Here is an 11,386-nt window from a genome sequence, read left to right on the forward strand (position 1 = left end):
ACTAAATAATTATTTCCTTTTTTTGAATTTTCATCAAATCTGGTCAAACTGTGGTCAAACTACTTATTCAAGAAATATTAGTGTTACTAAATAATTATTCAAGAATACTGTTACTATATAATTATTTCAATTTTTTTGAATTTTCATCAAATCTGGTCAAACTGTGGTCAAACTATGGTCAAACTACTTATTCAAGAAATATTAATGTTACTAAATAATTATTGGTTTTAATAATAATAGTTTCAAACTCAAACTGTGTAACGTGGTGTTCATGCTCAAGTTCAACTCCTAAGGGTTAATGGGATTGACATCTTACTATTGTTAGGTAAACAACAAGTGTAGACATGGAAACGAGGGTGAATAGAACTCGAAAGTTAAGCGTGCTCGGGCTGGGGTTGTGAGAGGATGGGTGACTGGTCGGAAAGTTAGACGATTTGGAATGATGAGGGGTGATTAGAGATTAGAGATTAAATTGAGCAGTGATGAGGGGTGATTAGAGATTAAATTTTCAATAGTTCAGAAATTTGAAAATCGAGAAAAAAATTTCAAATTTTTTTTTCCAAAAAAAGTAAAAAGAAATTTCAAAAAAATCCCTTTAGTCCTGGTGTTACCAACCGGGACTAAAGGTAGAGCTCCAGACAGCGGCCAAGTGGAGCCCCATCTGTTCCGGTTGGTATAAGAACCGGGACTAAAGGGGGGCCTTTAGTACCGCCCTTTAGTCCCGGTTCCCGAACTGGGACAAATGGCCATTTTTTTACTAGTGAGCCGATCAAACCAAGGACACTTTTTGGAGTAGGATATAGCAGTACTATGCAATCCATGTGTCAATTCCCTCAAACCACGCACGAGGTTCCCTCGCTTGTCGTTGGATTGTTATCAAGGATAATTGCAATCGGTGGTCCAGTTGTGTTGAACAACTGAACCTAGACAATAAACCAATACGAGCTTACCATCCAAGAGCTTTACAAGTAAAGGAACAGAACATGTGGCAACAAGGTCTTCTCTTTGCATCACTGTTATAAGGTGCTTGCGAAAATGAAAGTGGGCTAGGAGAAACTATGATACAATGTTAGAGGAGGGCAAGATTGGGCATATCTATTGATGTCGTCGCCGATTTGATAGAAAACCTTCAACTCCCATCTCGGTCGGATGGACAAAAGCACACAAAGGAAAAGAAAAGAAGAAGAATGGAGGAGTGGGGGCCTACAGAGAAGCGCCCGTTGTAATGATTGAGATGAAGAGGTATTGGCACCGAGCGCAAGGAGAATATGTCGAGGTGGATGGAACTCAAGATGATGGAGAGGAGAGGTAGAAAGAAGAGGCGGTGACCGAAGATAGAAAGGCGCAATCAGAGGAGTGTATGCTTGCAGTGAAAATGACTTCCAATGGAGGCCAATGAGAAGTTGAACAAGACCAAGATGGAAGACACTGAGTGACCAAGGACCCAATCACCAGAGTAAGGCCGAGGAGCGTGTTATCATTTTTATGGATGCAAGCACAATGGATGAAACAACGAGACAATATTGGTAAATCACACATGGAGAGATCTTGCAAGATCAAGGTTCAATCCGGGTGCTCATAGTGGTGGGAGTGCATGATTTTGTGGAATTTGATGATCTATATATGTGCTATGTGGTGGTTTTTGATGAGATTATTGGATTCAATGGCTTTTGGCTGAACTATGTTTATGTTTGTTGTTGAAATTGTTGAAGGTGTTGAAATGTGATGCATTTGTTTATAGTGTTTGTGCCATAGTTTCGAAGAAGTAGCAAAAGAAACCTTCAAGGGATTAAGTTTTAGGGAAGGGCTAGGTGCCAAAAAGTCTAATGCCTCAAATTTTGAGGGGTTATATTTTAGGGGAAGACTAGAGTTGCTCTAACATGGTCCAGAACACTCCGTAAAAAAATGGTCCGGAACTTTTCCAGCTCTGTTTTATCATGAAAACAAGAAAACTTGTGCAAACTCAGAAAAAAAATAGATAATAAATTTGACTTCGATTCAATCAGCAAATACACCAGCTCAATCAGCCCAGTGCAACAAACACTTGATTTGAACCAAACAGGCTACTTTTTCCCCACTTGTCAAGGTATCTTGATCTACATAGTAACTTACCATGCAAACAAATTATAAGGATGCATCCAAATTAAAAAGAAAATAGTGGAACTACGAAGATAACAGAGGAAATGCACTTGGAACATGTTTGGGTTTCCACCAGTTATATTAAATGGATAGGCCACATAAAAGTCAAGATTTTTTTTCTCCAGTTTTCATGAGCTTCAGGCTATAAATATATAATACTTCTGATGTCTGCCTAAGAGGGCTTAAGAAGACAAATTCAACTGCTACTTATATACAATACCAAGAAAAGCAACAACACTTTTCCATGAGCTTCAGGCTTTCAGCGAATGGCTACACTGTCAGAATGTTGGAGCTGAGCTTCACTGACAATCCTTTGGAGCAAATATCACCCTCACGAAGAACTGGCCATACTCAAAGATTGAGTCATGAGGAGAAATAACAGCTCCGACATGTTCATCTTGAAAAGTCCACTGGAACACTGAACCGTTCACTTCTAAAAAAACTTGAAGTTCTTCATTTGCTTTCACTGCGACAATATGCTGGAATACTTTTTCGTGGCCAAATAATTTGTCATCAAACAGCACAACTCCACGATGAGGATAGTCATCATATCCGGTGCTAAAAGCAGTGAACCTCACGTGGTGAGGATGGTCCACCTTTGCATATACTTGTATTACAGCCTCGACACTTTCTGAAAGGACTTTGTATTTTAAGTCCAAATTGCAATTATCACCAGAAATTCGTGAATAAAACATGACATTAGCTTCAGCATGGACATCAATCTCAGCGTAGGCAGAAAGTAGTTGCTTGTCATCTGATTCATCCCCTTCCTTCTTTACCCAAAGATCAACTTCTACTAAAGCCTTATCCGATACATACATTCCTCAACAAGGGCTACAAAGTGGTACGACAAAAGAATCCTACAATTTAACAGCTTGTTAGAACTAATAAGCAATATCCACTTCCACATGCATTAGCAAGTATCAACACAACAAATTCAAAGATATACATGCTCATGTTCAAATTAACTATTGGGTGATACTCACTCCATCTTGAGGGTGCCTTTTCTTTATTACATTTATTTGCATATGCAAGACATGCATGCGACTTTAATGCAATTGTGTTCTTTTTACCCTGATTTATCTTGTCAGTTGCTCAACATTATCACATATTAGACTACATCATCACTAGGGATCTCATAATCATTACCCTATGCCCCTCTACTATCTAGCTGATTGGGAGTTATAACCGTCTTAATAGCACATGCGTAATCAAAAGGCGACAAAGAAATAGAGTAGATGTCTATGTAAAGTATATTAACAAGATGACCAGTTCTGTTTGTTTGTGTTAAAAAAAGTATAATCAATATCAAATTTGGAGATCTCATGGGTTGAAGTGATCGTCCATCTAAGGCTTAACAACACAAAGAGCAGATCCTTTGAAGATGGAGAAGTAAATTAACTTGGCCTCACACAACTTTTAATAGATGCAAGCAATGAAGGAGACAAATCAAAGAACCAAACTAACATAAACATCAGTGTTGAACATCATTATTCAGCAGCCAACCATTTCGGAAACAAAAACAAGCATAATATCTTCGGGAGGAAATGAAGTCTTAATTACCTGCTTCTCAATTGTTACAGCATCATCCCTGGGACGGTTAAAGACATAGTTCCGTCGCCGGTCCAAGTAATCCCGAATGGCGAATATTCCATACACACTAATGGGATACAAGGCTTCAAAGCTTGATAGACGCATGGAGAAAAATTGTAGCATATGACTTGGTTCACGATATCCAAGAGTTGATGGGGCTGCAATTATTTAGTGAGAACAAAAGCAAGTTGGTGACAAAGTACATAGACAGCACAACAGCAGATGAATTAATTACTAGTAATGATTAATGAATGGCAGGCAAATGACGCTTACTAGTAGAAGTGTCATGGGTCCTGTAAACACGGTGGTGGCAGGATTTGAGCCCAAGGATGCACAAAGCTGTTGCCTCAGGGAACACTTTCATGGGAGATGGGGGGAAAGGAGTCTCATCATCATCTCCCAGGGCCATAATCTCCTTGCACAGCTTTGAGTGTTCTATAATCCGTTGGAAGAACTTATCTGCCCATCTGAGATCTATGGCCTCTGCTTCGCTCTCGGGGTAGAGCTTTCCTGAAGAATTGATGTAGAACAGCTCAGCAGATAAATATATAGGAGTATTTTTGTTTCATCTGGTGAGAGAATCAGCAGCTACCTGGACAGTTTGTCTCGGCTAGTATCACTTGGCAATTGCGGTCGTCGTCGTCGTCTTCATAATCGCTGCCCTCCTGTGTGCTACAGTCATCGACTCCTTCCCCTCCTACAGAACCAATCAATGTAAATCTAGGATCTAGGTATAGTTAATTACTTATGGAAGACGTCTGCAGGGAGAATTGGCTACCTTGTTCATCGTCGTCATCAGTGCCCTCCTCCCGTGCGCTCCAGGTGCTCCAGCCGTCATCGCTGTCCTCCTCCCGCGGGAACATGAGGTCCAAGGCACGCCTGGCGATTTCACATGGATCTGAATCTGCTGCTCAGTGACAATAGATAAATAAGTATTTGATCAACGAGTAATTGAGTTGGCGGAAACAAGATCAGTAAGAGAAATTTCAGTGAGGCATGAACACAGGAAGAGTGGAGATGCACGATATACGCACAGGTGCTCATGCGCGCCGGCTGGTGATGGAGCTCGGCAACCTCCACCCCGTTCCGCCGATCGCCTGGGTCTTCAGGGTAATCCCAATCGGCGCAAGCGTCGGGGTGGTGGGCGCCGTGATACGACAGGTTCCTCGATCCAAGGAAGACTTGCTCCTCCGTCGGGATTTCTGCTCGCGGTTGCGGGGTGTGGGGAATTGGGACGTTTTTTTTCTTTTCTTTCGAGGTACATGGAAGATGAAACGGGTTACAAACGTAGCTGCCTGGATAGGGCCCAAGGCCCGGCCCGGTTGCGTGTGCTTCGTGTCTGCTCCCATTTTTTTTGTTTTTCGGAGAGAAAATCTCAACTATTTCGAGATTTCGAGAAAAGTTCTGATCCTCAGAATCGCGGATTCAAAAAAAATTCAACGAATTCAAAAACAGTTCTTGAATTCGAAAAAATGTTCCTTCCTTCAAAAGAGTGAATATGTTTGAATTTTAGTGAACATTTTTATGAGCATTTTTTTAGTAATGATAAAAAAAATATTATTTAATGAACTTTTTTGGAATCTGCGAACAAATTTAGAATTGGATGAACATTTTTTCCAGTTCGACGACATAATTTTAGTTGATGAATATTTTGTAGATCCGCTGAACAAATTTTTGAATTGATGAACATTTCTTGAATTGGATGAACAAAAAAATTCATGAATTTGAAAATAAAATTTACAAGAAAGTGAAAACGTAAATAGGAAAAATGAAAAATAAAAAATAAAAATAAAAAGAAGGAAAAGGAAAAGACGAAAGGAAAAAAAAGGAAAATGGGTCGGCCCATACGAACACCAGCGCATGACGGATTCCCGGTGCTTTGTCTCTGGTCTGAAGGGGAGGTCCTAGTCGGCACCTTAAGCGCCTCGAAGCAAACTGGCGCTCATAGGAGAACCTAGTGGGCCGGCCCATAGCGGACAGAATACTATAGCGCGAAAACCACCCAAATAGGCGTGCATATCGAACACGAGTACATGCGATAAGGGCATCCAACACTTGGAAGCCCCCTCCGAGCCGCCATGCTAAAATTTATGTTGATGGAGGATTGTCTCATGATGGTAGCCTGGGTGCAGCAGCTGCAGTTTGCAAGGATGATCGAGGTAACTATTTTGGATCTTCAGCGATCGTTCTTCTTGGAATGATACCCTGGCAACTCTTGAAGCTATTGCATGCCGTGAGGCGTTGGCTCTATCTGTCGATTTGTCTCTAGAGCGCTTGACAATCGCTAGCGACTGCAAGACAGTTGTGGATGCCATAAAAAATGGGTTGGGAGGCACTCATATCATGACGATTGTCAAGAAGAGCCAGTTTTGAGAACTGTGATTTTATGTTCGAGGGCCGAGAGCTTCGAACCGTGAAGCACATAACCTTGTAAACAAATTTGTTTCACTTCCTCAGGGTCGCCGCTTATGGCTGTTAACTCCTCATGACCCCCTTTGTATCCCTTTGAATTTTGCTTCGAATTAATTGAAGTGTGGGGATCCCTAACAAAACCCAAAAAAAGGTGTGTGTCACGCCGCTACTCTCCAGCTAGAGAATGCACACCACAGGACCATTCGCCTACTAGTGATTGGTTGTAGCGCGCACTACTTAAGAACAATTCTAGCACCGCTATTTGAATGAAAATAAGTTCACTAATATGGGAAAAAGGTTCATCAATTGACCGGTCTGACTAGTTGACCGTTAACTGTTCAAAAAATATGTGCAAGTTATTTTTTTTTGAAAAAATAGGATTTAAAATAAGTTCATTGGTTAAAAAATGGTTTATGAATTTAAAGGGAAAAACTCACAAAAATGGAAAAAGTTAATTCATCTTCAATGGAAGTTCATCGATTTTTAAAAAAGTTAATTTGATTTGAAAAAAGTTCATCGATTTTGAAAAAAAGTTCATCGAATCTGAAAAGTTCATCATAATTGAAAAAAGTTCATCGAATCTGAAAAAAAAGTTTATTAATTTTGAAAAAAGTTCAGCGGATTTGACAAAAAGTCACTACTAGGAAAAGGGCTACTAGTAGCATGGGTTTTTTGGCTATCAATAGCGCTGATGCCCGCGCTACTGCTACGACGCTACAGCTAAATTTTAGCAGTACTAATAACGTGCCATTCTTCCTCCACGCTATTACTATTCTAAGTACTAGTAGCATGCCATTCTTCCCCCACGCTACTGCTAAGTAATTAGAATTTAAAAAGAAAATACATGCAATATTCATGGATGGAAAACAAGACACATCCAAGGCAAAATAAAAGAAGGTCACAGAACCATCTTAGCACTTGCAACATTCATGGATACAACATTGAACATCACAACTCAAAGAGATCACGAGATACTATTTATACATCAGACGCACACAACCGTCACCGAAAGGTGGATACCTTCCCTAGCGTTCCACCACCAAACTAACATGACCACTTCTCTAGATGTATCTACCAAGGCGTCGAGGTCCTTCACCTTGGCAACCTCGAGACGGTGGCATCGAGGTCCTCCACCTCGGCAACCTCGAGACGGTGGCGTCGAGTCCTCCAGACGGTGACGTCAAGGTCCTCCACCTCGGCGACCTCCGGCATCGCAATCACCTGGACAATCATCTGTGTGAGGCGGTCGCCGGGCTTCACAACAAAGTCCGCCTCCGAGTTGTTGAAGAGCACGACGCCCACCGGGTCGCGGTAGACTGCGTCGATCACCTCTGCGCCCACGTCGGGAAAGTGAAAACATGTTAGTTCGCATTCTTGTGAGTAGGATATTTTCTTCATTTATCAGTCTCTTTTAGTCTATTATGAATCTTCAAAACGGAAAGACACCTACTAAATGCATACCCTAGCTATACGTGTTCATGCTATCTTGTCGTTTTGGTGCATACAAGAAATTTATACTTGTGTATTTGAGCTATATATGCTTGCAATATTTGACAGTTAACATTCTGTTCAACATTTATTGTTGCATGGATAGGGAAATAGACAACCAAGGACTTCAGAAAATCGATTCCCACTGCTTTTGAAAACAGGGAATAGGAGAAGTCTATTTTGAATTTTGATATTCCATGCCAACTTCAAGTATATATGCTACTATGTAATCTTTGAACGTGGATCAAAATGAGATTTCAGGCTTTGTCAACCTTACCATGATCAGTACTAAATTCTCTAGGCTGCTCAACCTTTCCTTGTAGAGAGCATATCTTTCACCTAGTATCTCGTCGTTAAGTTTGGGAAGAAACTTGCATACCTTCAGATGGTCATCCATATCCTGAAGAAAAAAACAGTATACATTTTCAGTGACTCACAATATACCATCAAATACTGCTCTGGTTTAGTCTAAGAATAATTGCTACAAGACTCTCTACATACATACAGGCAAAGCAATTTTCACCAAGAATCAGCTAGTAGTCTAATATAATCCCCTTTCCAATTACTCGAGGAACTGATGAAAAGACAAGTTAATTAGCTGGTACAAAAATTAAACCTTTTGAGATGGACGGATGCCCTCTTCACTCAGATCTAAATATGATGGACGGATGCACCCAACAGCTTTGTCGCGGACGGCGACGGAGGAGAAGATCTTTGCACATACCTTCAAACTCTGTCGCTATCTTCTACCTGTAAATGAAAACAGACCTTACTTATCAGAGAAGCAAATGTGAAATTGTTCAGATTAGATGTATTCAACATAGACACTTCAATCACAGAGCTCAATATCTACTAGCTTAAATTCAAATGCTTTATTCAAGATTGAGATATCATACTGGACTCTGGCTGCACACTAACTACTCTGTGAGGTTTCCATCTAAGAAACTATCTAGAGAGATAGTAAACGACTAGTCAGAATACGTAAACAACAAACTTCGTGAAAGGAAGAGACGACGCCGCGCGAAGGGCCCAAGCAGCGGTCGGTCAGCAACACGAAATCCAACTTATCTAGGCATTCATTCATAATTCAGCATCGAACTGGAAACTAGTGACAGTTTGTTTCTGGTGTCATCCGTTGCTTCAGCATCGCTGCAAAGTTCAGTAGTGCCTCCTACTCCTAGCGTGGGATAATTTTTTCATCCGTCAGTCGTTACTGACCCAGCAAAAAACATACAGGAAAGACTAGGGGGTCACAACCAAGCCCTGTCTGGATCAATTACGCACCATATAATCCAGGTTCTATAATATAACACTCCCTACAATCCAGGTTCCTCCGTGTAATAATATCTTGGGAGTTGGAATCAAATCTTAGTTACATATAGGAGTTATAGGTAGTACATACACGAACACCGAGACGGCGAGACTACAGGATAGGATCAAAACGTAACAGCACAAACGCTGCCCAGCTGCTTATGCTCTCAGGTTGGCCAACAATACAACCTCTGGCCAACTTTGGTGTTTATTATGATGTGAAACTTAATATTTAATTAGGCCAATTACCAGAGTCTGCCAAAGAAGAAAGTATGTACCTTCAGTGTATAGTAAACTATTGAGATACTTCAACAAAAAAACGTATTAACGATTTAAAGTGGTTTACTAGGATGTGCAATTTAAATTGATTTGATGATGACTGATATAGGTTTTAAAGGTTGAAAATCCAAGCTCACCATATCTGATGTTGCCGCTGCCTTTGGAACTAGTGAATTACCAAGCACGTCCCTAATATACTGATCCTGCACACAATAATAATAGCTTTCGTAAAAAAAACTTCCAGACTCTGAAACAGGAAACTTTATCTGAAACAATTCGACAGACCTGTGACTGCAAAATTTCTTCAAGTGTATTGTTGCTGTTGTCTACAGACTCGTAGTAAACATCAATTAAGTCTGTAGGTTCAAGCTGAGCAGTCTTCCGTAATTTCTGGATTCTGTTTACAACCTGAAAATGGTTGCTCATGAATTAGGAGACCAGACTGTTGACTGTTCATCAAAACGAAACTAGTGAATTTCCATCATGATGCGTGCCAGACAAAATTAGTGACTTTTCAGGCATCAAGAGAATGAACCTATGCGTCAGTTACTACTGTAGTTACCTAGGAAGGGTCGTCGTCGCGGCAGCGGGTGATGGACTCGCAGCCGCGGGTGTAGGGGTTGGCGGTGGTGCTGATGCGGCGGTTGTAGTAGGGCACCCCTGGCCGGGAGCACAGCACGGCGTCCCCCCGCAGTGCGTCGTAGCTGATGTACCTCCGCCCGCCACCGGTTGCCCACAGCAGCTGCCCGTGCGCCGCCGGTTCAGCGCCCATCTCCGCCGCCTCCACCCCCATGTCTACGTCCATGTCTGTGAGGATCACTCTTGCTAGCTATGTATCTGAGAATTTCATGGGGATTCGAGCTAATATGTTTGAATTTCGGATGAGGATTCCTCCCAGCCTCCCGCACCTCTATCCGTTCAACCGAGCCGCGGCCGCAGCCGTCCAAATCCTAGCCAACCCTAACAAATATCCCGGATCGGTTTATATACTTTTACACCCGCTTAACAGGCCCAGTTTGGGCTAGCAAGCCACTGGGGTGGTCTCTTGACCTGTGTGGACTTGGGCCTCTGGTCCTTGACGCGCTCTGGATCGCTGCTGCCGGCAACCGCTGGTTCAGCTACAGGGCTTGGCGCTCCTCCTGCAGGGACATGGGCTACAGGGCTGCTGACATCCCCCCTCCGTTGAGAGACGGCTTGCCCCCAAGCCGTAGCTCGAGGAAATTGCTGGCGCAGAGAGTCCAGGTCCTCCCAGGTTGCTTCCTCAGGCAAAGAGCCACTCCACTGGATCAAACCTTGAGCGATCGTACGCTTGCCATGCTGCCGGACTCGTTGCTGGAGCACGCGGAGTGGTACCTGAAGAGAAGGAAAAGAGGATGGCAGTTTGCGAAGAACGGTGCAATTGGGTAGCACTACCTTCTTAAGCTGAGACACATGGAAAACCGGATGAATTCTGCTGTCCGGAGGCAATTCCAATTTGTAAGCCACTTCCCCAATCTTGTCCAGGATGGTGTAAGGTCCAAAGTATTTGAAAGCCAGCTTGTGGTTTGCTCTATGCACAACTGAAGATTGAACATACGGTTGCAGTTTCAAGAAAACTTGTTCTCCAACGTTGAAAGATCTCTCAGTCCTGTTTTTATCAGCCATGTGCTTCATTCTCTGTTGAGCTCGGAGCAGATGTTGTTTAACAGAAGCTACCACAACCTCCCTGTTTTGTAGCCACTGAGTAATATCCACAGGTGCAAAAGTATCACTGGCAGCAATCCCAAAGTATCTAGGAGAGTGCCCATAAAGTACCTCAAAGGGAGACTTGCCCACAGCTGAATGCCAATTTGTATTATACCAAAACTCACACATGGACAACCATTTGCTCCATTTGGAGGGATGAGCACTAATAAAACTTCTGAGGTAGCATTCAATCTGCTGGTTGACTCTCTCAGTCTAACCATCAGTAGCAGGGTGATATGTAGTACTCATGTTAAGCTGAGTCCCAGTCCTGTGAACAAGAGTTTGCCAAAATTTGCTTGTGAACACCGGATCTCTGTCAGATACAATGTGCTCTGGCATGCCATGCAGTTTGTATATATTGTCCAAGAACACTTCAGCAACCTTTTGTGCAGAAAAGGGATGTTTGAGGGCCATGAAATGCCCATATTTTGTAAACTTG

General features: G+C 42.2%; 1 long non-coding RNA gene and 1 pseudogene across 1 annotated transcript; both read right to left on the reverse strand.

Annotated features, from left to right (window-relative positions):
* Positions 1 to 2,184: 2,184 nt before the first annotated feature.
* On the reverse strand, positions 2,185 to 4,922 carry LOC123163823 (uncharacterized; annotated as a pseudogene).
* Positions 4,923 to 7,186: 2,264 nt separating this feature from the next.
* On the reverse strand, positions 7,187 to 10,024 carry LOC123163834 (uncharacterized). The gene is made up of 6 exons (XR_006482007.1): positions 9,785 to 10,024; positions 9,508 to 9,630; positions 9,360 to 9,425; positions 8,249 to 8,382; positions 7,910 to 8,032; positions 7,187 to 7,475 (listed from the first exon to the last, which is right to left on the reverse strand). It is a non-coding gene; the product is annotated as an uncharacterized lncRNA (long non-coding RNA).
* Between the last annotated feature and the right edge of the window lie 1,362 nt (positions 10,025 to 11,386).

The sequence above is a fragment of the Triticum aestivum genome, chromosome 1D (genome assembly GCF_018294505.1).
Source record: "Triticum aestivum cultivar Chinese Spring chromosome 1D, IWGSC CS RefSeq v2.1, whole genome shotgun sequence".
NCBI lineage: Eukaryota > Viridiplantae > Streptophyta > Magnoliopsida > Poales > Poaceae > Triticum > Triticum aestivum.